Genomic DNA, 26,500 nt, shown 5'->3' with positions numbered 1-26,500 from the left:
TTCTCATGTGTGTGTGTGGGGCGGGTGTTATTTTCTTCATCCATAGATTGATCCCATGTCTTGTCATTTGTGGAAAGTCTTGGGCTGAGGCCAAGCCTTGGACATCTAGGCTCTGTTTGGATTCTAGGCTCTCTTTTTCTCTTCTGTGTTCTTCATGTTGCGCATTAGTGAGAAAAGGAAATCAGTGTTCATTACATCACGCGTTATTCTGGCATTAGAGACATTCCTATCCGTTATCCCCATGTGAAGAGATAGGCAATACAGTCTCCATTTCCAACAGGCAGCTCCAAGGTGGTAGGAGAGTCCACAGACTACAACAGCCTAGTGGAGAGGCAGGCTGCACCAAGTCTATTTTTAGTTCCAGGTCTTGAATTATTTTCCATCACTGAAGGTTGGTCTTCAAATGGGCTTCCATACATACATGAGCACCAACAGAATTTGGGAAGAAAAGAGCACAACTTTGACTTACAATTTTTTTTAGCCAGAAATAACAAAGAAATCAAGCTTTATAAGCAATTAGACCATAGATTGGCCCAGAAAACTTTCCTTTGTCCAAAGGACAAACAGTTGTGAGTTCTGCTCAGCGTCTCAGGTGTCACACCATGAATAGGGTGACATCACCTCCACCTGGCAAGATACCAGCATATGACTGGCCAGCGGGGCACCGATATGAATTGTTTTCTAGGTTAAATTTCACAGTCCTTAGGGTACTCTCACAGAATCATGAAGTGCAGATAATATTAATAATGGAAAGCTAACAAACCCCAGGAAATGCCAGAATGACTCCCTACTTGCCACATGTGTTGATAATACACATTATGATTAAAAATGACAAGATAATCAGATCCAACAATCAGTAGGATGAGAGATTTGGGTTTCTTTCAAACCTCTTTGATATACTGACTTGTAATCGCTGTTCATCATGCATCTCATCTAAGCTGTAGCTCAGGCTTTGAGATATTGACAGTCTTATATGAAATAATCACCAAGAGCAAAGCTTAAAAAAATGGCACATCTAAAATATAAAGAGAGCCTTGTGAAGTGTAAGGGGTTGAAAATGAGAGTGAAAATCATGACTCATACTTTAATACTTTATTTGCATGGTTTTTGATAGATGTTTGTTATCCACACCCACTGTCAAATTTAATGTTGAGTAAGTCTAGAACTAGAACTTGTGATATTATATTTTTAATAAGAAAAAGGTAAGGTATTAATGCATATGGTATCTATTTTATACCATAGGTTATTGCATCCTTATCTCCTAAAAGATCTTTTCCTGTATTCCTAATGCATGCTATAAGTTGTGTAATGGTACATACACATGCTTTATAACTAAATATGCAAATATCAGGGTCATAGGCTCAAACATATTTTTTACTAATAAGCATGCAAATTATAAAATGTTCAACACAACTTATCCACTGCATCATAAATACTCTGGCGAGCTTCTGTCTCTTAATTACCACATCTCATGTTCCCCGGGAGTGTGTTTATTGAGATAAATCCTTCGGCTGTGGCTGAGGACATAATATTATGATTTAAAATGCATGAAGCGGGGTCTGTGGCAGTTACTTCAATGGAAGAGCCCGAGGAACACATGGAGGTATCATGCCTCTCAGGGGATGGAGAGAGTTTTAGAGTCCATAAGATCTGATCAGCTATAAAACCTTGAAGTTAATAGCTACCAACTTTCTCTATCCTACCTTCAGGGAACTATGGATAGGCTGGGAATGATGCCAACCAGAACTCAGCTTTTTCCAGGGGAGTCTCCGACAGCACGATCCCTTAGGGTCAAGAGCCAAAGATTTTTTTTTCCACTATGAATCCCACAGGAGCTATGCTTAGAGTGAAGCGTAATTATTTTACCCAGCAAGTGTTCCATGGAGAAGGGATGGCTGCAATCCAAGCCTGGTGGGCAAGATGAGGCCCTGGGGTAGCTTGTGGCAGAAAGTGAATGAATAGAAAAACTGAAGGTTTGGGAAGAGCTGGTTTGCTTTTGGGGTAAGAGGATGGATGATTAAATGTACATTTATATAGGATTGTTGGGATTGTGAGTTATATGTCTTATACTTGAGATAACAAATGTATGAAGAGCAGATATTTACCCTGGCCCATAGTTTCAGTTCCCGGTGGCTGTGACAGGGCAGCGCTTAAGAGCAGACATATATGGTAGAAACAAGCCACTCGTGACTCACGCCTGTAGTCTACGCCTGTAGTACTCAAGAAGGCTGACATCTGGAGGATCATGTTCAGAGCTATCCCAGGCAAACAAAAAAAAAAAGTCTGAGACACTCTATCTCCAATTAACCAGCAAAATACTAGGCTTGGAGGCAGGGCTGAAGCGGTGGATGAAAAAGTTGAGTGAGACTGTGAGTCCCTGAGTTCAATCCTTGGTATTGGCACAATAACAAAAGAAATATGTGGAGGAGCCAAATGACTTCTCACATCATTTTGAAGAGAAATAGGAGGAGGAAGAAGAGACCCGGGTCCCACAGTTCCTTGGAAAGTAATACCTGCCATGACCCCAAGCCTCCACGTTGGTGCCATCGGCTGCCATGGGTCCTCTGGCTCTGCTCAGATAGGAGTTTTGAGTAGATGAGGAGCCGTCCTGGGCCTCGGATGGCTACAGATTTATGAGCTAGCCTGACACACTCAGAGGTGTATTCCTCCGAGCACTGAGAACTAGAAGCGTATAGCTCTAGAAACCTGAGATTTATACCTCTAGGAGCTCAGGTTAGAGGGTTATTGTTGTGCCTCTCTGGCCTTGATTGCCAGCCCTCCGTGGTCAGTGTGATCCTTGGGCCTTTGCAGCCCCCAGTGGCTGAGACCATCACTGGCAGCTGATGGGATGCCCAAGTCTCAGAAGCTCTTTGGCCTCCAGGGTCCGGCCCCTTAGTCCTTCACCTCTGCATCTCTGGTGAGCTTTGCTGTGACTGGCCTTGCCGTCCTCATTGACTTCAGCTCTTCACAGCCCTCTCTCCTCGGAGGACTCCTCTGCTATCTTCCATCCTCTCCATGTGTCTTGTGTCCTTTGTAGTTTTTTGCATTCCCTCCCTAGTTCTCTCCAGTCACCTTCTTGCCGATGCCGTGGCTGTTACCAGCTCAGCGTGTTGTGCCGAGGGTGACATCCCTGAGAGTCAAGGGAAAATGACCACACACCAGAGATCTTTTATTTATTTATTCAGTTTATTTATTGCCAATTCTGGGACTTGAACTCTGGGCCTGGCCACTGTCCTCTGAGCTCTATTGCTTTACCACTTGAGGCACAGCTCCACTTTGGAGCTTTTTCTGTGATTAGTTGAAGAGTCTCATGGACTTCCTGCCTGGGCTGACTTTGAACTGCAATCCTCAGATTTCAATCTCCTGAGGATGACAAGCGTGAGCCAGTGGCACCTGGCTACCAGAGGCCCTTCATTGAGCCTAATATTGCAGCACCACCTGGCAGCATCGGAGGGCGTTTCCTGGCTGTGAGCTAAACAGCCATGGAGCCAGGCCCAGGAGGCATGGCATGCAAAAGTAAGATGACAATTTACACCGACCACACACAGCTTCTCGTTGTACCAATCCTTATATAAGGAAGAGGAAGACCAATCAGAAGCCTTGTGCTGAGTTACTTGGGAAGCTCTTGCTCTGGACCCTCTCATCTGTGAGGGCGAAGAGCTGCGGGTGAGAAGGGTCTGCCAAGGTCCGCCCAGGGTTGTGACGGCCGAGGCTGGCGCAAGTTGTTTGAGCAGGAGCTGCAGCTGCCTTGCAGACGGTCTTGCAGTGGAAGTGTACTTCGTCTGAGGCATTCTGGCAGTGTTCAGAGCAGCCTGGCTTCCATCTTGGCAGCACGTCTTCTTGCCTGACAACTTTCTACCGAGGGCAGCCGGGCACCAGAGAAGGGTCTGACAATCGCCAATAAGTCATACCACATCCCCTCCCCCCAACCTAACTTAAACAAGAAGAAAACATGGACAGGTTGCTCAAATAGAGGCCTCTCATGAACGTTCTTAGCAGTATTTATCAGTGCTTAGGTCTTAACCCAAATATCCTTCTAAAGAATTGGGTCATTCATTCTCACTACTAGACTCTACATCTTAAAGTTCCTATGACTTCTTCATAGCCCCAAATTGGGCATTAAACCGGCATGTGGACTGGTTGGGGACAGTCTACCCTTGCCCCTCCAAAGACTCATCAGACTTTAAGGGACATTTCAGATCCCCCCTCTAGGAGATAGTAACAATTCAGCTGGGACTCACAAGAGAGGGGGAGAACAGCGTTCTTCAGACCAAGTCTGCCTGTGACCCTCCCACCCCACCTAGTTTATCCAGCTGATGAGAAGTGTCCGCTGTGGTTCCATCTTGTGTTACAGGCTACTGTTCCTTGGTCTGCTGAGAAACGAGACATCTCTTGCGTTTTTGTAGGATATTAAATTGGATACACCTGGATACAGACTTAGAATAATGCCCAAGAAGTCCCACAGTTCAAGAAGTTACTGGCTTCTTGCACATTTATATATTTTTGGATTTTCCCCCCAGTTCCAGCATGCATACTGCCTTTTGGTAATGTTTGCTTGGAGCAAACAGCCAGCTTGCATTCACCCCAAGTCTATGTTGACGGAGGCTAATTCCCAAAGGCAAATCTGTCCTCAGAGCAGTCAGCAAACATCATGAGATGTCACTCCCAGGATCACAGCCAGAGTCAGGCTAACAAAACAGCAGGGGAGAGAAGTCTGCTGACCCTGACTGTGAGACTTGAATTTGAAACCCAAGGCACCTGAGAGCAGCCCTTCAAAACACATGGAGCCAATTATTTATGATCTATAAAATGATAATGAAAAAGACCCCAGGGAAACCATCTGAATAAGAGCCAAGAGCTATTTGAGTATTTATACCATTATTTATAGGTCATACACAATTATCAATACAGGCAGCCAATGAGAAGTATATGAGATGCACAGGAGTATCTGTGTCTGTCCTGTCAGGTACCAAATAATTTCACTGGCTTTACATGGCTAGCAAGGGTAGGGGCTGAAGGGATTCATGACCCTTGAATGAACACACGCACAGACCAGCATGGTACCAGTTGATAATGTCTACATTGTCATGGTTGCTAGTATGCTCTTCCCACTCAGAGGGTGAGTGTGATCATTTTGCTTCTGAAATCCCTCTGTGTTCCTCTTGTTCTTGCTCCTTTACTCAGGGCCCCAAACCTTTGACATTAAGCTGGTTCATCTTATTGTCACTGCTCACACTGTTGTTGACCCTCTTTATGTAGTATCTGCCTTGAAAATTCTATATGCAAGCTCCAACTCTAATAAATTATCCTCGAAACCATTTTTGTAGATAGGCATTTACCTACTGCATTCAGCCCAGATTTCATAAATTTTTGCCTGTTCCATATTCCTAAAGGTCATCTTTAAGAAGATGCTGTGTTCAGTCACTGCCCACATATCCATGACCATAGACACTAGTTAGTCATTTTCTATGGCATTGTTCTCACAATCACTAAGATAGATATTGGAGCATCTCTCCACTAATGAAGAATAACAGATACATATGCTGAAAATGACCACCACGTCTGATAGGCTCTCTTACCAAGAGGGACATGGGATACTATGAAGATGCACAGAGTGACTGACCTAATTTTATCAGAATAAGAGAAGGGACTGTGGAAAATAATTATAGAAGGAAAGGTGGGAACAGCTGTGTGCCGTGTGGAGGACCTAGAAAAGCAAATGCTGAGTATCAGGAAGCAGAATTCAGCTGGGACACCAAGATTAATTCATCAACTATGAATTAATGAGTGAAGAATGAAACCAAAGGTGAAGCTGGGTGTTGTGGTGCATACCTGTAATTCCAGATATTCAGGATGTCTTGAACGTAAGGCCAAACCCAGGCAAAGTTAGTTAAGACACTATCTTAGAAACCAACTACAAGCCAGGTACTGGTCCCTCTCACTTGAACTCCTATGGGAGATCTGAAGATCACAGCTCAAAGCCAGCTTGGATAGGAAAAGTCAGTGAGACTCGTATCCACGATTAACTACCAAAAAGCCAGAAATGGACCTGTGGATCAAATGGTAGAGTATTAACCTTGAGTGAAAAAGCTAAAGGACAGCATATAAGTCTTGAGTTCAAATCCCAGTATAGGCACAAAGTAGAAACAACAATGAGGAAAAAAATGAACCATAATACTAAAGGGCTGGAGAAGCAGTCCAGTGGTAGGGTGCTTAACTGGCTTTAACTCCAGAACTATACAAGAAGGGAAGGGGTCTGGGAGAAGGAGGAGGAAAAAGGCATGATTTATTTAGGACATTCTGATTTTATTATACAGGGATGCTAGGGAAGACTAGGGATGCTGTGTATAATTTGTCTTCTCTTCAGTAAAAGTAAGCTCTCTCTCTCTCTCTCTCTCTCTCTCTCTCTCTCTCTCTCTCTCTCTCTCTCTCTCTCTCTCTCTCTCTCTCATTCCTCTCTCTCTCTGAGACAGAGTTTCACTACATAGTTGATCTAGAACTCATAATCCTCCAGCCTTTACCTGTCCTTTACCTCCTGCATCCTGGGATTATTGCACGAAACACCACGCTTGGCAAATAGACTCTCCGTAAGAGTGAGGATCTGAACTTACCTTATGTGGCCAGCGCCCAGCAATGCCTGATGCCTACTGAGGGAGAAATAATAGCTTTTGTTTGCTTGACCTGAGTTTCATGTTGCTGTTTTAGCAATTACTTCAATGACAGAGGATGCCACATGGATCTTTATTACATTATATCAATAGCAGATGATTCCTAATACCATTGTTGTTGTTGGGTGTGGGGCTTGAATTCAGGGCCTGGGTGCTGTCCCTGAGCTTTTTCACTCAAGGCTAGTGCTCTACCACTTGAGCCACAGCACCACTTCTGGTTTTCTGGTGGTTCATTGGAGATCAGAGTCTCATGGACTTTCCTGCCTGGGCTGGCTTCAAACCATGATCCTCAGATCTCAGCTTCCTGAGTAGCTAGGATTACAAGGCGTGAGCCACCGGCGTCCAGCTGATCCTTAATTTTGAATGTGCTGTTTTTATCAACTGTCTTCAAAGTATGGTCCATGGGCCATCAGAGTTGCCCTCACCTGGAAGCTTCTTAGAAATACAAGTTTTCTTTCCTTTGACCTATATCTGAACTTCAGGGAAGCATGTCTTATCATCATCATCATCATCATCATCATCATCATCATCATCATCATCATCATCTTTAAGTAGCTGTACAAGGGTTGTATTTCAACATGTCAGTTTAGGAATACCATGCATCTTGAGCAGGGTCATCCCCTTCTACCAGTCTCCCCCATCTCTCCCAAACCCACCCCTCGCCTCACATTGCCTGGTTCTATTTTCACACATATGCACTGGGTCTTCTGTTTCTGCCAAATTTCCGTGTCTGTCCTCCCTTGATTTCCCCACCCGTAACCCACACATGTGCCAGCTTCCTGGATTTCAGTTTGCTTAACTGCAAGTTTGTTGTTCAAAGGAGTTATGCCATTGGAATTCTCTCTGGCCTGTGCCATATGTTAATCGGTTTGTTTATGTACAGATGCATATGGCCTGCATTTGTTTTCATATAATTATAATGTAGAACTAACTACCACATACGAGTGAAAACATGCATTCTTTGTCTCTCTGAACTTGACTTATTTTGCTTAATATGATATTTCCTAGGCACATCCATTTCCTGCAAATGACACCAATATTATCCTTCTTGATGAAGGCATATTTATACATATAGGTGCATCTATATGTGTGTATACATCTATACTTATCACACTTCTATTTCTTGATCCACTCACCCATTGTGAGGTAGTGGCTTGTTTGTAGTAGTTGTTGTGAACCTGATCCGGCTCGCTAGAGCTGTCTGGAGGGCTGAGAGTTCCAGACAACTAAACGAAGAGTGCCCACAGCACTTGTGAAAGTCTCCTGTAATTCTCAGGAGGCAAATGATTGGATTTGCATGAAGTGAAGATCTCACACATGAAGTAGCCTCAGCCTTTCCTTTTAAATGTCTTTACTGTAAAGAAAATGATGTTCTAATTTCTTCTTCACCTTGGGTCCCTGATTTTTCCTCTACCTCAAAAGGTGATTGAATGTGCACGCCCATTAACACAACCTTCGGCTGTAAGAAGCTACAGAAATCTCTTATTTGCAGGAGGATGCTGGGTTAGTGAAAACAGGAGGGAAGATCTCTTTTCGTATTCAGTGCAATAATTTTCTCATTTAGAAATGGTCTTTAGATGAAAGATTAATTCCCAAACCTGTCCAGGCATATCTGCCAATCATCCATCCATAATCAGAACCCGTTTCCCATTTATATCTATTTAAGAGAGCAGGAAGCTTCATTTTTAATACTGTTGAAATGGAGCTAACATTATTATTATTACCACAATTGTGTGTGTGTGTGTGTGTGTGTGTGTGTTCATGTGCATATGTGCCAGTGTTTTCATGCCAGTACTGGGTCTTGAACTCAGGGCCTGGGTGCTGTTGGGTGCTGTTGCTTATCTTTCTTTTTTGTCAATTGTGGGGCCTGAACTCTGGGCTATGCCCTGTGCCTCAGCTTAAATGCTAGTGCTCTACCACATAAGCCATAACGCCACTTCTTTTCTGCTTATGTGGTGCTGAGGAATCGAATCCAGGGCCTCATGCATGCAAGGCAAGCGCTCTACCACTGAACCACCTTCCCAGCCCCTGTTGCTTATCTTTTTCATTCAAGGCTGGATCTCTACCACTTAAACCACAGCTCTACTTCTGGTTTTTGACTGGTTAATTAGTGTTGAGAGTGTACAGATTTTCCTTTCTGAGCTGGACTTGAGCTAACACAGCCCCTTCAGATCTCAGTTTAGGATTACAAGCATAAGCTACCAGTACCTGGCAGGACCTGACAGTAATCCTTGAATATGAATTCATATTTGATTTTCTATTTCAGAATAGGCTAGAAATCCGAGTTCCTTTTTCTTTATAAAATTGCTCATGGTTTGATGATCAGATTCATTTCTTGTCTCTCCTCCAGCCTGTGAAGATTTCTGTCCAAAGATCTGAAAAAGAATTGAAAAAAAAATCTGTCCCTATCCACCAAAAAGCCTCAAAGAAAGGACCTATAACCTGTATCATCAGATCTGATTTTTTTTTACACATCAGTACTAAGATGGAAATACGTTTTGAGCAAAGTTACTGACCTTTCCTGTACTGATCTGAAATGGTGGGACCCTATATCCAGTGATTCCCAAAAGAAAACACCATTGTGTGTTTCTGCCTGCTGTTTCCCTTCACTAGCTAATGCCCGGTGACAGCTAACTCCCCGTGAAATTAGCTAACCAGCCCTGATGTGCCTTAATAGACTCAGAAATACAATTATCTTTGCTTGTCCAGAGATCAATTAATTGACTTGTCTGGTTCTGTCAGAAACAATCCTTTCTTAAACTTACTTTATTAATATATGTTGATATCCTTTTCATTCCTTTCCACCCTCTTGAAAGGGAATGGGGATTATAAATATTTGAGAGCCGCATTGAAAGGCCCTCTTGGCAGGACAAATTGGTGAATACAGTGGCACTGGGAAGTCAGGGCAGAGGTCAACCTGTAGGTAAAGCTGGCATTTTAATGAAAGTTGATCTCTCTCCATAAAAGGCCATTATTATCATTAACTCTTCTCTGCAGCACACTTCCCTTCCCCAAATGCTTGTGTACAGGGACAATGTGGATTATTTTCCTAGCCAATGTAAGTGTGTTGTAACAAGTTCCCCGTCCTCTTTTTAGTTCATTTACCTTCTTCTCTGTGACTTCCGGAGCCTGCTGCCTCGAGCCTTTGATCCTCCTACCCCTGATGGAGGAGGACATGTGCAGCAGACCTGTGAGGAAAAGCCTTCTCCAGGAGGGCCGGTGCCGCCCTGTGGAGAGCACAGAGCTACCACAGGGCCTCATCTCTCCCTGGTGGAATCAAAGGCAGAACAGAACACCCCTAGGTAGTGTGGTCCTTTTGGGATTCCACTCTGAAGGTCTCCTAAGGACAGTGAGCGCTTACAGTACAGCCATGAAGGTAGTGGTGTGGGAAAATAAAAATTGTTAGGAGTCGCCAGCCTTGGCTCTATCTCTGTTACTACTACTACTGCTGCTACTACTGTTGTTGCTGCTGCTGCTGCTACTGTTGCTACTGTGTTCCCCATGGGCAAGATGCTGAACTTCTCTGCTCTCATGTCGTTCCTTAGTTCTGAAGGCTCTTTATTACCTGTTGATGAGGTCATATTTATAAAGCACCCAGCCTATGGTGCAGGCCTGAATTACTAACCAAGATGGCCCAGCCCAACAAGGCCTTCTGTCCTGTGGTAACTGGAACTCTGAGGTGAGCATCTTGATTAGGTGAAGTGCCAGGAAGGGCAAGTCTGCTGACGGGCCAGGCTCTGGGTACCGGCTCCACCCTGCATTCTAAGCAGATGCTTTGCACTCACTACGGGTGATTCCTCAGGAGAGAGGGTGCTCCTTATCAGTACAAAACAGGACAAATCCCAACTCTGGTGGGAGAAATCACGTTTTCTGTTCTCTTGTGAGCTGTGTCCTGGGGATTCTGGCCCTAATCATGAGCAAGACATGGCTGTGAATGCAAGATGTTCATTCCACAGTGGGCAGAGAGAGAGACTCATGGGAATGATGATAGAAATGGAAGTCCAAGCGTAGGCAACAGCCAGCCCCTGCGTGGGGGAGGGGGGGCTCAGGCAGGCTTCCTGAAGAAGGGGGTGTCACCTGTCAGATAAGGGGTCAGGTACCCTCAGGCTTTGACAAAAGTACCTGCAATCACGTGGAAATTAAAAAGGGCCTGGCGTCTGCCGAGCAATGCCACAGGGCTCAGGGGCTTGGCATAAAGGTGGCATTTTGATCAAGCAGGAGGAATGCATGCCAGGAGGCTGCTCGTCAATGGCGTCTGCGGCCAGCCCCCGAGCTAGGACTGTGTCTTGTGGATAACAGAGGGCTGAGAAACAGTTCATGGAAAGGCGTGGGGTTGTGTGTGTCTCACGTCAGTTCGGAGAGTTCTGCTGGGCAAAGGGGTGTTGAGGCAGTGGGGTTGGAAGACCTGGTGCTTTTACCCTGTGCTGAGGAGGAAGGAGGAGATGAGTGAGTGGATAAAGCTGAGGGGAGGAGGGACCAGCCCAGCAGGAGCTGATGGGAGTCCAAGCCTCCAGAGTAGAGTAGAGCAGCTGACGCTGGGGCCCGCTGGGATCTGGGCTGCGATTCTTCAGCTCATGGCACGTTTGAAACCCCTGACAGTGGTTTCTGACTATGGTTCCAATCACGTGCTGGACCTTAACATCACCATCCACCCAATGGTACTGATACACCATGAGGGTGGTATTGTTGGTTTATCTTGCAGATGAATATAAAAGCCTACCCCGGCGTAACAGAGTCGGGGTTCAAATTTACACCCACATGGCTCTTAACATCAGCTTTGTCAGCCTTTTATTTTATGAACCAAAAAGCAAAAGTCAACAGGATTTAAATACATTTGAAAGGGACAGATCTTTACAAAAGAGTTTGAGCGATGTGTTTTGCGGTGGTATGAGGCAAAGCAGGATGATCTTAGATCACGGGATCTAAGAGCTGAGGCACGGAAGAAGCATCGGATGTCATGAGGTCAGATGTTGGAGGGGATGGAAATCTGTGAAAGCCTCAGAGTATCTTTTTTGGTGCCAGTCTTGGGTCTTGAACTCTGGGCCTGGGTGCTGGCCCTGAGCTTTTGTGCTCAAGGCTGTCACTCTACCACTTGAGCCATAGCTCTAATTCTGGTCCCCCCCCCCCCCCACATTGGTGTTTAATTGGAAAGAAAAGTCTCATGAATTTTCCTGCTCCAGCTTGCTTCTATCCTTGATTCTCAGATCTCAGCCTCCTGAATAGCTGGGATTTTAGACAGGTGCCATGGGTACCCAGCCTAGAAGCTATCCAGAATTTGGTGTCACATGGTCAAGGCCGACCTCCACTAGAAGGATCTGTTTGTATGGTGTATGGCGAGCATGTAGAGCCAGAGGCTTGAATTGCAAACGGGACAGTGAATCTGGGCTGTAGAGGAGAATCTCGTCATGGCCTGGGGATGATTGGCGTTGAGCCCATGATCGTGGGAGACAATGAGGTACCAGTGGGCGTGGTCAGCCTCCTTTCCACACCCGGCCAGAGTGACACTGCCCCCTGGAGGGGGGCAAAGGCACAACACTTCCTCTTCCAGGGCTGCTATGGGAAGGTGAGACGGAGCACACTGTGGTTTCAACAATGTGGTTGTGTTAAAACCTTAGTCCTCAGGGTGATACTGTTGGGAGAGGCTGTGTGTGGTGGAAGGTGAACCACCTTCCACCTTACCTTATTAGGCTGTGGCCACAAACTGGGTTTGGGGACCTCAGCCTGGTCTGGCTTTCCTCCCTTTTGCTGCCTGGTTTCTGGTGTGAGTAATTTTCTGTGCCAAAGACTTCCCACTGTTGCTATCAGATACACACTTGAGACACAGAGCAATGGGTCGGCCTCAACTTGGACTTGAACATCCAGAATGTAGAGCTGAATTGATCTTTTCCCTCCTAAGTTAATTTTCTCAGCTGTTTGGTCGTAGTGACAGAAATCTGACTAAATATTTTAAGCAGAGGGTTGATTAACTCCTATCTGGGTAAGGGTAATCTTTGACTTCAGTGTGGAGAGCAGACTAGGATAGAGAAGGAAGGCAATGCCTGCCTATAGCCTACCTGTCACTCATATACAGGGACTATTTTGTTCATTGGATGAACTTAGGTCTGATGGGAGGGCTAAGGAAGAGGACTTACTGAGTGGTGTGACCCAAAGGTTTCTTACTGCACTCTACCCAAGGCTTAGAGTTTCTAAAATGTTAGGTTTAAATTTGTGGAGAGCCTAAATCGCACTATGCATGCATTTCTCTCCATGATTAGCAAAAGAATCTTAACAAACAGCTTTCCATTCATGAAAACAGAATAATGAGACCCTTTGAAATTGTTTAAAAGGTAGGCAAAGGTAACAACAGAAAGTGTTGAATTTGCTCAAAATATATTATGCGCATATATAGAAATACCCAAATGAAACTCCTTTGTACAATTAATATGTGTGAATGAAAAGGAGCACAAGTGAAAACGGAACTCACATGTTTCATTTGTAGCTGAAAAACACAAAAGCAGATTGAGCAGTGAAAGATGGGGAATAGGAAGAGGTGCCAAGATAGGATTTTCCCCTATCTCTACCAATCCTAACTGAAATAAATGTTTAGACTTCAGCATTTAGAGACAGATGGAGCAGGACAGAGAGCAAGGAGAGAAGCTGAGGGGAGCGTGGCTCACAGAAGGAGCTCAGAGCACCTCAGCCAATCTGTACTTACCGAACACCAGGGGAGGGAAAAAACCCCGTAAGACTGCATCGTTTTTTGATAGTTACAACAATGAACTGTCTTTTAGTAAAGCACATTGAAGCCAATGTCTTCGCTCTTAATTAATCAAATTGACAAAAATCTCTTCCTTTGAATTCACTGTCTGCCTCACCGAGGCGTAGATGCCCCCTACATGCCATTCCCCATTTTTTTGAGTGGTGCTGAGATCTGAACTAAGGCTTGCTAGGCAAGTGCTCTACCACTTGATTCATAGCCCTAGTCACTTTTGCTTTAGTTATCCTTTGGATAGGGCCTCACTTTTCTTTGCCAGTCTGGCTTGGACCACCATCCTCCTATTTATTCCTCCTATGAAGCTGAGACTACAGAATGTCACCATGCCTCACTTGTTGGTTGAGAAGGGGTACCACTAACCTTTTGCCTGGATGGGCCTTGAATCACTCTTCTCCTTCCCTCCACATCCCATGTATCCGGGATTAGAGGCATGAGTTGCCAATCCCAGCAGCTTCCTAGCCTTTATAATCAGCTCGGCTGTGGCTGAGGGCTTTCCCCCAGACCGTGGTTGCTGAAACAATTGGGCCAACAAGGCTGGAGTCCCATCCAAGATCAGTAGGGAAAAGTCTTTTTTGTTCACCAAAATGTCTTCCCTAAGCTACAGTCCTTGTCTTGTTCACCTAGGGCTGCCGTGACAAAATATACAAAGAACTGGGTGGATTAAACCCCACACAGGGTTCACCCGCTACTCTCTGCTTCTCAGCGGTGACCTGGGTCAGAAGACCATGTGGTGGCTTGTCCTAGCCTCTCCAGCTGTTATCCAGAAGCCCCCTCCTCACTTCCTCTGTTCCGTGGCTCTCCATGCAGAGTGGTGTTCAGCCTAAGCAGGTCACTCATTGGGCTTAAAATACTTTGACCATTTGTCCAACAGTGAAACAGAATTACAGTGTGGCTGCCACAATCCTGGCATTACATTCATGGTTATGACCCAGACAGAACTTTCCCTGGTCTCCCGGAACATGGGCCTAGTGGGAGAACAGTCATTAAACCCGAGCTCTCCCTTCCAAGTAGAGAGTTCAGTTTGAAATATGTGCAATGACATAAAATGCCTTGACCACGGTCTGACAGCAGGCTCCTGATTTAGACTAAGGGTTCCGGAAAGACTTCTTTGAGGAAATAACATTTAACAGGAGGCCTGATGGTTAATTAAAAGAGAGACAAGTGCAGGTAGGAGGAGAGCGGCTGAAGCAGGAAGGGCAGACAGGTCAGGAGCAGCTTATTTCAGAGACCGTTGTAAGGCCACAGTGATTGCTGACCGGGGGAGCAGATGTCAGCTCATGCTCAGCCTTGGTGCTCCATTGAAGGTGTCTGATTGCAGAGCACCGGGAAGCCTGCCATGGGAATTACAGGCATGGGTAAGACCCAACCCCCACTCACCCATGGCGCCATTCCTCCTTTCTTGACTCTTCTATTTTTTCTTTGAACCTTTATGCGATGGTTTTCATTTACATGCATAAGATACTCCAGATCCTACCATTCCTGTAACCATCTTCAGCATGGGATGGCCTTCTACATTTAAACCAGTCTTTTTTACCTGGCTGCTGGCCACTGCCCGACCTGGTCTCTGCTTATATTTGTACTCTCCTGGTCAGTACAGCAGCCAGAACTTCTTTTTATTTTTTAAAAAAAACAGAGGTTTTTTTAATTGTAAAAATACGGTGCAGAGGGATTATAATTACATGAGTAAGGTAATGAGTACATTCCAATGGAGCATTGTTACCTCCTCCTTTGTTTTTCCTCTACCATCCCTTCCCTCCCACCTCCTTAACTCCTCCCCCTCCCCAAGTTGTAAAGTTTGTTTTGAACATACTGTCTTGTACATCTCATTGTTAACAATGGGTCAACCTGTATCCTTATTTCAGCATTTTGTTTTTTCTCCTTCCGCTCCCCAAATTAGAAAAATATATATACAAGATGCAGGGTTTTGTTATTTCCCTTCTGCTCCCCAAATTAGAAAGATGTATATTCAATATGCAGGGCACTGACATCAAATACAGTGAAAACAGGGGTTATACTATGGGGGAAGAACATACAAGAGAAACAAAATAATCACATAGTACATTATAAATACGTTAAAAAACAATAGCAAGAAAGACAAAACCACTGTGTTCCTATCTTGGGGTACATTGCACTTAGCATCATCTTATATGGTCATATGCACATAGCTTTTGACCTTTTCTGCTTGTCCTACACATGTACAAGTTATTGCAAATAAGGGAAACCTTTAGGCCTGGCTCACTTCACTTAACATTTCTGGCTTTAGAAAGACCTTCTGTTCCGAAACTCTGAGTTTTGGAACAGAAGGTCTTTCTAAACCACAAATCCTGCTTGTCCACTTGCAGCCTTCCAGGGAGCTGACAGTTCACTTAGAGCAGTTCATTTCCCAATGGCCCTGGATCTCTGATTTGCAGGTCCATCTTTTCCAGTCATTCTGGATAGCTGTCCCCATACAGTCACTTGGTCCCCAGGACCTCTCCTCGATCCAAGAGTGGTCTTCCTCTGTGTCACAGCATGAGTTGTCCTCTCTCATTCTTTCTCCTATTAGCCTTCCTAACCATACTTCAGCACTTCAACTTCTGCAATCAGTCATCCTGTCCCTGAGCTCTTCTGCATACTATACTCATGGCACATGGATTGTATATTTATTTGATCCTCTGGCTAACATGTAAACTGACCTGGGGAAAGAATCTATGTCTGTTCTCTTCTCTGATGAGTCTCAGTGCTTAGGTTACTAGCTAAAGCATAAAGAGTACAAAGCCACTGTTGAGCCAACTGAATGAATGCATCAGAAGGAGCATAGTGCAATTGCCACTTTAAAAGATCACTCTGGCTCTTAGATCACTCTGCCTCTTTGTTAGATAAACAAAAAACACCCACCTTTTTCCAGACCCAATCTCTCTCCTTTTTGCTTTCCAAATGGAGGCAGGGAAGACCTTGCTGCTATCTGAAAGCAGCTCTGTGGGGATCAAAGACCATTTGGTAGCAGAGCTGTGATGTATCTTGTTAGTGAACAGAACAGAGAGGAGTGTACAGCCTGGGAAAGAGTGTGAGTTGAAGAGAGTTTTCTGTCATGATCAAGCCTAGAGGGTGACAGGTTTGCCTAGGAATAGAGGATGGTGTTTAGGAATCTCTGCCAGAGAGAAGTTGAGGGATTTGGAAGGATCTGATAACCCAATCCTAACAAAATGAAGATGGCATTTGGACTAGAGGGATAGGTGGTGGGCGAGTCTCTGATGTGGTTCCAGAGAGTATGTCAGCACACAGGAGAGGTTGGTAGAGTGAGTTAGTCAAACAGCCCAAGACTCAAAGATCAGCTTTGAGCTGGCTTGGAAGGAGAACAGAGGGCTCTTTTATGATCCAATCTCAGGCATTCTCAGGAACTCTTCTATGAGATCTGCTGGCAGATCAAGCAAGTGAAACTTTAGTGTTGGATTGTACATTACTTTTTCTGGTGGATTGGGTATTGGATTGTTAGCTATTTGTGCCACAGGTTAACACATATGTGAAGGAAAAAAATGGGTGCTATTTTCTAAGCCTGTCACAGAATGCACTAACAGTTGTAGTAGAATCTGGAAAGTTTTAATGATAAAGATTTCAATTATTAAGCTGGATGCTAGTGGCTCACACCTGTAATCCTAGCTACCCAGGAGGCTGAGATCTGAGGATCACAGTTCAAAGTCAGCCTGGGAAGGAAAGTCTGTGAGACTATCTCCAACAAACCACCAGAAAATTGGAAGTGGTGCTGTGGCTCAAGTGGTAGAGAGCTAGCCTTGAGCATAGAAAGGCTCAGAGACAGCACCCAGGCCCCGAGTTTAAGCCCCATGAGTAACAAAAATTCAACTGTTAAACTATATGAAAGAAATTTAATTTTGTCAAATAAATCCAAAGTTTCATGGCTATGAATGTTCCAGAGTAATATGAGGACAAGCAATCTACAGAGATGATGATCTCATTTCTGAAAACACTTATCTATGATAGCAAGGAATAAGGTGAATTAATTAATTTATAAACCAGACATCAGTGCATACTACACATCATCATTCAGTATCTTATACCTTGAAAGTGTCTCAGACATAATCCTCACATTGATGTGGTTTCACTCTAGAGGGTGAACAAGATTACTATTAAAGGACAAGTAAAGGTATGTAACGATCAATAGGATTTTCCTTACCTCTCTACCCTGCAGATTGGCTTTATGTGCTTCTCCAATCTGTGTTCATGAGCTTTCCATAGCAAAGAACAAAATGCTGGAGGGAACGCCTAAAACAGAGCGATTACTTTTATTGGCTTAGTCCACAGTCCACAAATGCGCTGATTCTGGACCCAGGGTGACCCAGTGTATCATGGTGACAGAAGCAAGAAGCAGAGTCTACTTGCTTCATGGAGGATGGGAACCAGAGAGAACAATCCCAGGGAGTGGCCAGGGTGAGCTGCAGCCCTCCCAGCAGGCTCCCTCAGTGACTGGCCTCACCCCCAGCGGGGCTGTCTGCCGTTGTCTGCACAACGTCAGGATCAGCTTCCACTGAGACTGCTTCTTCTCTGTAGTCCGTTTTCCTTTCCTTGATATTCTGCAAGCAGGGTAGAAGTCTCAGGGGTCGGTGTTACAAACCAATCCATCTCTGATCTGCTTCTTGACTTCATGGCTAGGCAGAGGAGAGTGGAGGCGGCAAGCATGAAGAACGCACACCTAGCTTTCCAGATGCCATGAGGTTGCTTTATCATGGCAAATGCCACCTTGCCAGGTAATGTGTGTATAATTATGTGAGGTCTTAAAAATATGTACAGAATATCACCTGGCTCATTCAATTGACATAAACACATAATCGAAGATATCAGCAAGACTTCCGGGCAAGGGGCTGAGGAACTGTTTTAAGAATGATATGCCCATCTCTGTGTCAGTAAGGGTCTTTGCCTCCACGATGGCTCTGAAGAAACATTGCCAGGTGGATTGAGCATACTTCAATATCTCTTCTTTGCCCATAGCTTAAGGCTTCTCTGTGTGTCAGGAGCAGGCTGAGCTGTCCTGGGTTCAGTGGATTCCTAGACCCTGTTCAGCATCACCATGCTCTGTGTAGCAACCCTGCCTTCGTGTCTCCTGGTCCTCACCTGGTCTCCTGGCTGCAGTTAGTGGCACCCTCATCCCTCCTGTTGTCTGAGCTCAGACAAGAGGGAATGATAGGCAAGAATAGTATGTTCTGTGCAGCCAGATCTGGGTCCATACTACAGCTGCCCTGTCAACCAGCAGCCTTGTTTTCCCTTGATTTCAGGTTCATCTTCTAGAAGCCAGGGTAAAGCACTTTGGCAGTGTGCCTTGGAAGACTGGGTGGTAATGATGTATGTGACAGTGTTCATCACAGTCATCACAGCATTGCAGCACATACAATTAGAAATGTTCTGTTGGTGAGCTCTCGAGAGTAGCTGTATCCATCTAGATAGGGAATGAGGAGAGTCGTGGGTCATAGGAATTGGCTTATGGAAGCCAGTAGAAGCTGTGCACCCACACAGCTGTTCCTCGGGCTTTGTCATAACAGAGACATGTCCTTTCTTGTGGACCACAGGGCCACCCTTGGACTAATGTCGAAATGCAGGTCACATGAGCTCCATGGGATATGGTGGCCCAGGCCGTGGACTCAGCCAGCCCTCTAGACTGGTATACCTCACACCCAGAGTCTCATGCATAGCACAGTCTGGCACTTACACCTGTCCTTTGCACATTTTCTCGCAAATAACCATGGAAACACAGCTCAAGCTTCATCTGGAAATTGCAGCCTTCAGGGCTCCTTATGCATCTTGATGCTGGCATTCTGAACACCCAGACTTGAATCTTCTCACTTTAGAAATGAATGCAGAGGAATCAGAGCAAGATGGTGACGGGGCAGTAGGGAAACGCCACAGCTCTCCCCAACCAAAAAGAGAGTTCAAGTTCCAACGCTTAATCTCTCCAAGAGACTGACAACAACAAAAAGACGAACACCCAGAGAAAAACAGGAGGTGGAAAAAAAAACAAAAAAGAAAGACAAGAAAGAATTTCAGAACAGAGAAGACCCCTCCCCCAACCTTTACTGGCCACGCAGCAGTGCACCAAGCCGCAGCCAGCCCAGCCTCGCAGGGGCTGCCAGAGTCCCAGAGACACAGGGGGTTCTCTGCAGATCACCCACGCAAAAGCCGCCTGAGGTACCTGTGTCGGACCCGCTGATCACGATGAACAGAGAAACCTCCAAGCCGGGAGCTTGCACAAAGATCCCACCCCCACCCCTCACTCTCCATCCGAGCAGAGAGGCTCCATCCCGCCAAAGCCACTCGGCCCCACAGCGGGAACCCTAGAGCTACACGGGATGCCCACAGAACACCAGAGCAGAAGACCTGCAAGGTACTGGTGCTGATCCAGAGAGCACAAACAGAGACAAACCCCAGCACTCAGAACCTGCATGGAGGCTCCTCCCCCACCCCTCAGCCAGAGGCCCAAGGCCCATTCCGCAGTGCCAGGCTAGAGCAAGAGCACCCCTGGAAGGGAGCTTAAATGCCCAAGCCAGGAACAGCGCCCCTGGGTCAAAACAGCCAACAGTGGAAAAAATTTGAACTGTGTACTCCAGGCTGCGTAACTTAGGTGGGATACACAGCAGCACAGGTCCAACTAGCATGCCCCAGGCCGGGGACCGGGACCAGGCCTGGGGATCCTGTGCCTGAGCAACACAACCAACTCCTCCCAACTGAAGTCAGAAGCTGAGTATACGCCTCAGCAGAGAGGGGAAAAACAGGGAACTGCACCCCCTGGGAATCATGCTGGTGACAGCAAAAGACCCGGGAGTTCAGGACGAGAAGCCCAAACCCCACCACAACCCGACCCATATATCCTAGGCTGGGAATTGGACAACACAGGCCACCAGCACCTGATTATAGTCAGGAGCTCAGGCTGGTAAGGTGGCTCAGCAGCAGAGTGCTTGTCTTGGGTGCATGAGGCCATGGATCTGATTCCTCAGCATCACTTAAGCAGAAAGGGACAGAAGTGGTGCTGTGGCTCAAATGGTAGGGTGGGCTGAAGAGCTGAGGGACAGCTCCCAAGCCCAGAGTTCAAGACAACCGACCAAAAAAAATAAAAACCAAACAAAAACAGAAAACATCAGGAGCCCATACCAGACTCCAGCATCTGGGAGAGTGCATTCAGCACATCCGATCTCACCAAGAGCACCTGTAGGAGCAAATAGGAGCAGTCTAGGCTTCTCAACTCTTCTGAAGGCAGGAACTGCCACTGATCTACAGCAGAGAGCCGAGAACCCTATGTGGGTCAGACCAGCAGCTGGAGTCGGCCTCCAACAGAACCAAGATCAGATACAGACTCTCTCTACCAGCACAGAAACAGACACCAAGCAAAAACAGACACCTATTGACCAAAACAAAATGTTAGATTAGTCTCCAGTAATCCTTGAATCCCCATGTGAAAATCACAGAGAAAAATTACAAGGTTTATCAACACCCAGGATAGCAAGCTATCCCCAAAAGCCAGCAGCCACCCAGGGGAGAGCACCAGTGGGAGCAAAGCAGGAATGGAAGACAAAAGCTATGTCCAAGGGATGCTGGAGGCAATGACTCAAGAAATAAAGCAAGAAATAGACCAGAAATTGAAAGAACACCGGGTTGAAATATCAAAAGAGATGCAGGATATCAAACAGGAGATACATGCAAAAATAGAGGCAGCACAAACCTCACTAACAGGTGAGATTAGTAAAAAAAAATAGAGCAGCACACACCTCACTAAGAGGTGAGATTAGTGCAAAAATAGAGGCAGTACATACTTCATTAAGAGGTGAGATTAGTACTTTGAGAACCAACATCGAATCCATAAATGAGTCCATTTCCTCCATGCAAACCACAATGGAAGCCATAGTTAACAGAGTGAATGAAATGGAATGTAGAGGGTCAGATACAGAAGACAGAATACACCAACTGGACCAAAAAATGACAGATATGGAAAAATCACTTAAATTATGCCAAAGGGAAATCCAAGAGCAAGCAGATAGTACCAAGAAATTTAACCTTCGTATAATTGGAGTGGACGAAGGTGAGGAATATCAAAGCAAGGGAATGCAACACTTATTCAACAAGATAATCGGTGAAAATTTTCCCCATCTCAAAAAAGAACATCTTACCTACATAACAGAAGCATATTGAACACCCAACAAGCAAGATCCCAGGAGAAACACTTCTAGACACATTATAGTAAAAATGATAGATCTGAAAAAATAAGGAAACAATCTTGCATGCAGCAAAAATGAAGAAGGAGCTATACTACAATGGGAAAAAATTAGAATCACTACAGATCTCTCCACACAAACACTGAATGCAAGAAAGGCCTGGGAAAGTACCATACGAGCCCTGAGGGCCAATGACTGCCAATAACTGATATACCCAGCAAAACTAGCACTCACATTCGATGGAGAACTGAAAATTTTTAATAGCAAAGAAAAACTAAATGAATGTAAACATTAAGCCAGCATTACAAAGAATACTAAGAGGGGGGACACAACCTGAAGAAAGCAACCAGGAACTGGGACCTACACCCAGACAGGCATTAATCAAAGTCTAACTGAGCAAGCACAGGAGGAAAGGAAAGAAGAAAAACTTAGGAAAACAGGGAATGACAGGGACCACAATGCATCTCTCTATACTATCTCTTAATATTAATGGGTTTAATTCGCCAATCAAAAGAAAAAGAACTGCAGATTGGATCAGAAAACATGACCTATCCATCTGTTGCCTTCAGGAGACTCACCTCTCAGCCAAATATACAAACAAACTCAGAGTGAAGGGTTGGAAAAGGATCTACCATTCAAATGCCCCCAGTAAGAAAGCAGGTGTAGCTATCCTGATATCTGACAAAATAAACTTTTCATTAAAATCCATACAAAAAGACAAGGAAGGACACTACATATTAATACAGGGAACAATCCAAGAGGAGGATATTACCATCATCAACTTATATTCCCCAAACATTGGAGCAAATACTCTCAAACTTACAGAATAAAATAAATCCCAATATGATAATACTAGGAGACTTTAACACCCCACTCTCACTAAAGGACAGGTCTACCATCCAGAGGATTGGCAAAGAAGCTACCGAATTAAGTGAGGCCATACCTCAGGTGGAACTAACTGACATCTACCGAGTATTTCACCCTAAAACAACACAGTACACATTCTTCTCAGCAGCTCATGGAACCTTCTCCAAAATATACCATATCATAGTTCATGCAAGGAACTTAAGCAAATACAAGGGGATTGACATAATCCCCTGTATCCTATCTGACCACAGTGGAATCAAGCTAGTTCTCAATAATAAAGCATACCCAGAAATTACTCAAATACATGGAAATTGAACAGTATAGTTCTAAGCAACACCTGGGTAACAGAAGAGATTAAAGAAGAAATTATAAAATTCCTACAACTCAATGAAAATGAAAACATATCACAAATATACTTGTGGGACACAGCAAAAGCAGTCCTGAGGGGCAAATTTATTGCCCTCAGTGCCTACATCAAGAAAATAGAGACAGACCAAGTAAATAATCTCATGTTGCAATTAAAACAGTTAGAAAAACATGAAAAAATGGAACCTAAAGTTACTAGACAGAGCCAGATAACCAAACTAAGAGTGGAGATTAATGAAATAGAGAATCTGAGAATCATAGCCAAAATTAACCAAACAAAAAGCTGGTTCTTTGAAAAAATAAATAAAATTGATGGACCATTGGCAAGATTAATTAAGAAAAGAAGAGAGGAAACCCATATTAACAAGATTAGGGATGCCACGGGGAAAATCACAACAAGAACCCAAGATATCCAAACAATTTTAACAGACTACTTTCAAAAGTTATACTCTCTAAAGAAAGAAAACCTGGCAGAAATGGATGCATTTTTAGAGAAATACAAGTTGCCCAAACTGAGCAAAGAAGTAAATCAATTAAATAAGCCAATATCTTACAACGAGATAAAGGAAGCAATCAGAAGTCTTCCAACAAAGAAAAGTCCAGAACCATATGGATTCACAACAGAATTCTATAAGACCTTTAAAAAAGAACTAATACCCATACTCCTCAAACTCTTCAGAGAAACAGAGAAGGAGAGAGCTATCCCAAACTCATTCTACGAAGCCAGTATCACACTCATCCCCAAACCAGGCAAAGACCCAACCAAAAAAGAGAATTGCAGGCCAATTTCCTTGATGAACATGGATGCAAAGATCCTTAACAAAATTCTAGCTAACAGAATCCAGAAACACATAAAAAAAATCATACACTACAACCAGGAAGGCTTCATCCCAGAGATGCAGGCATGGTTTAACATATGTAAGTCAATATATGTAAGTCAATAAATGTAATCCAACACATCAACAGAGCCAAGTTCAAGAATCACATGATTATCTCCACAGATGCAGAAAAGGCCTTTGATAAAATTCAACATTCATTCATGCTAAAAGCTCTGGAGAAAATAGGAACAGAAGGAACATTTTTTTTTTTAATATATCTTTTCTACACTGAAATCAGAGGGTTTTTTTTTTTCTTTGCTGGTCGTGGGGCCTGAACTCTGGGCCTGGGCGCTGTCCCTCAGCTCTTCAGCTCAAGGCTAGTGCCCTACCACTTGAGCCACAGCACCACTCCAGGCTTTTTTCTGCTTATGTGGCGCTGAGGAATCGAACCCAGGGCCTTCTGCATGTGAGGCAAGCACTCTGTCATTGAGCCAACTCCCAGCCCGGAACATTTCTTAAAACAATAAAAGCCATTTACGACAGACCAATAGTCAATATTATACTTAATGGGGAAAAGTGACAACCAATTCTCCTAAAATCAGGAACAAGGCAAGGATGCCCACTGTCTCCACTCCTCTTCAATGTAGTCCTGGAACCCTTAGCCAGGGCAATAAGGCAAGAAAAAGACATCAAAGGGATCTGCATAGGGAAAGAAGAAGTTAAACTATCCCTTTTTGCAGATGACTTGATACTATACCTTCACAATCCCAAAAACACCATCCCCAAACTCTTAGAAATCATAAATCACTTTGGCAAAGTAGCAGGATACAAAACCAACCCACAAAAATCAGTCGCCTTCCTGTACACTGACAATGTACAAGCAGAGAGGGAAATAAAGGGAGCAACCCCATTCACAATAACCTCCCCCAAAATAAAATATTTAGGAATTAACCTAACCAAAGATGTAAAAGACCTGCTTAATAAAAACTATAAAAAGTTAAAGAAACAAATTACAGAAGACACTAGGAAATGGAAAGACCTCCCATGCTCTTGGATAGGCAGGCTTAATATAGTGAAAATGGCAATACTGCCAAAATTAATATACAAATTCAATGCAATTCCTATTAAAATCCCAATGATGTACATCTCAGAAATACAGAAAACAGTCCGAAAATTCATATGGAACAACAAAAGACCTAATATAGCCAAAACAATTCTAGGGAATAAAGACAACATGGGAGGGATATCCATGCCGAACTTCAAACTCTACTATAGAGCCATAATAACAAAGACAGCATGGTACTGGCACAAAAACAGACCCGAAGACCAATGAAATAGAATAGAATAGAGTAGAATAGAAGACCCAGAAATAAATCCACAATCAGTTGATATTTGACAAAGGAGCCAAAGACATACGAAGAAACACAGCCTCTTCAACCACTGGTGCTGGGAAAACTGGGCGGCCACATGCAGAAAACTAAAAGTGGACCCCAGCCTATCACCATGCACCAACATCAACTCAAAATGGATTAAAGACCTTAACATTAAACCTGAATCTCTGAAACTGTTGCAGGACAGAGTAGGAGAGACACTTTTGAACTTATAGGCACAAGAAGGAACTTCCTGAACAGAGTCCCAGGGTCACAACAAATTGGAGAGAGACTTGACAAATGGGACTACCTTAAAATAAAAAAGCTTCTGCACAGCCAAATCTATAGCAACCAAGCTAGAAAGACAACCAACTAATTGGGGAAAAATATTTACCAGCAATATATCTGACAAGGGGTTAATATCCAATATATACAGGGAACTCAAGAAACGAATCCCTCCTAAACCTAACAAATCAATTACTAAATGGACAAGGGAACTAAAGAGAGACTTCTCAGAAGAAGAGATAAAAATGGCAAAGAAACACATGAGGAAATGTTCACTATCCCTGGTTGTGAAGGAAATGCAAATAAAGACAACTTTGAGATACCACCTTACCCCAGTCAGAATGGCCCACATCCTCAAATCAGCCAACGACAAATGCTGGTGGGGATGCGGAGAAAGAGGAACCCTATTACATTGCTGGTGGGAATGTACACTTATACAAGCACTTTGGAAAGCAGTCTGGAGGGTCCTCAGAAAGCTAAAAATTGACCTCCCTTATGACCCAGTCATACCACTTCTAGGCATCCATCCTGAACAACAGGGACCAGTATACAAGGACACATGCACCTCCATGTTTGTTGCAGCACTGTTCACAATAGCCAGGATATGGAAACAACCCAGATATTCCACCACAGATGAATGGATCCAAAAATTGTGGTATCTATACACAATGGAATATTATGCAGCCATTAGAAATGACAAAATAATGGCATTAGCAGGGAAATGGATGGAGCTAGAAGAAATCATGTTGAGCGAGGTAAGCCAAGAGCAAAGAGACAAACTGTGTATGGTCTCCCTGATAAGTGGATGTTAAATCCAAAATGTTAGGTGATATGACAAAATTAACAGGACTTAAGAAACAAAGGACTTCCACTCATCTGGTCACTACCAAATAACCCCATGATACTGATCACATATATGGTATATATGTGCACACCGAAGGGAAACCAGGAGGACGACACAGAACTAGAGGGAATCAGGGAAAAATATATAACAGCGAGACCCATCAGCTGTGCTGGACATTGATCAAAATGAACTAAACAACTCAATGGCAGTGATAGGAGGGAGGGAACAAGTGGGAAAGAGCGAACAGCTGACGCTATGCAAAACAAAAGAAAGGTACATACCACCCAATGTGGAAGAAATAACTGTACTGCAAAGCTCATAGAACTCATAAACGTT

The 26,500-nt window shown here is 44.2% G+C and overlaps 1 protein-coding gene across 3 annotated transcripts in view; it reads left to right on the top strand.

Moving 5' to 3' along the window:
• Window positions 1-26,500, top strand: part of Fam135b (family with sequence similarity 135 member B) — a 247,518-nt gene that overhangs the window by 97,356 nt on the left and 123,662 nt on the right. The window lies entirely within an intron of this gene.

This window comes from Dipodomys merriami, unplaced genomic scaffold (genome assembly GCF_024711535.1).
Source record: "Dipodomys merriami isolate MVZ:Mamm:240054 unplaced genomic scaffold, mDipMer1.0.p SCAF_4, whole genome shotgun sequence".
NCBI lineage: Eukaryota > Metazoa > Chordata > Mammalia > Rodentia > Heteromyidae > Dipodomys > Dipodomys merriami.
Note: the sequence above shows the minus strand (reverse complement) of the source record. Positions and strands in the feature narration are given on the sequence as shown.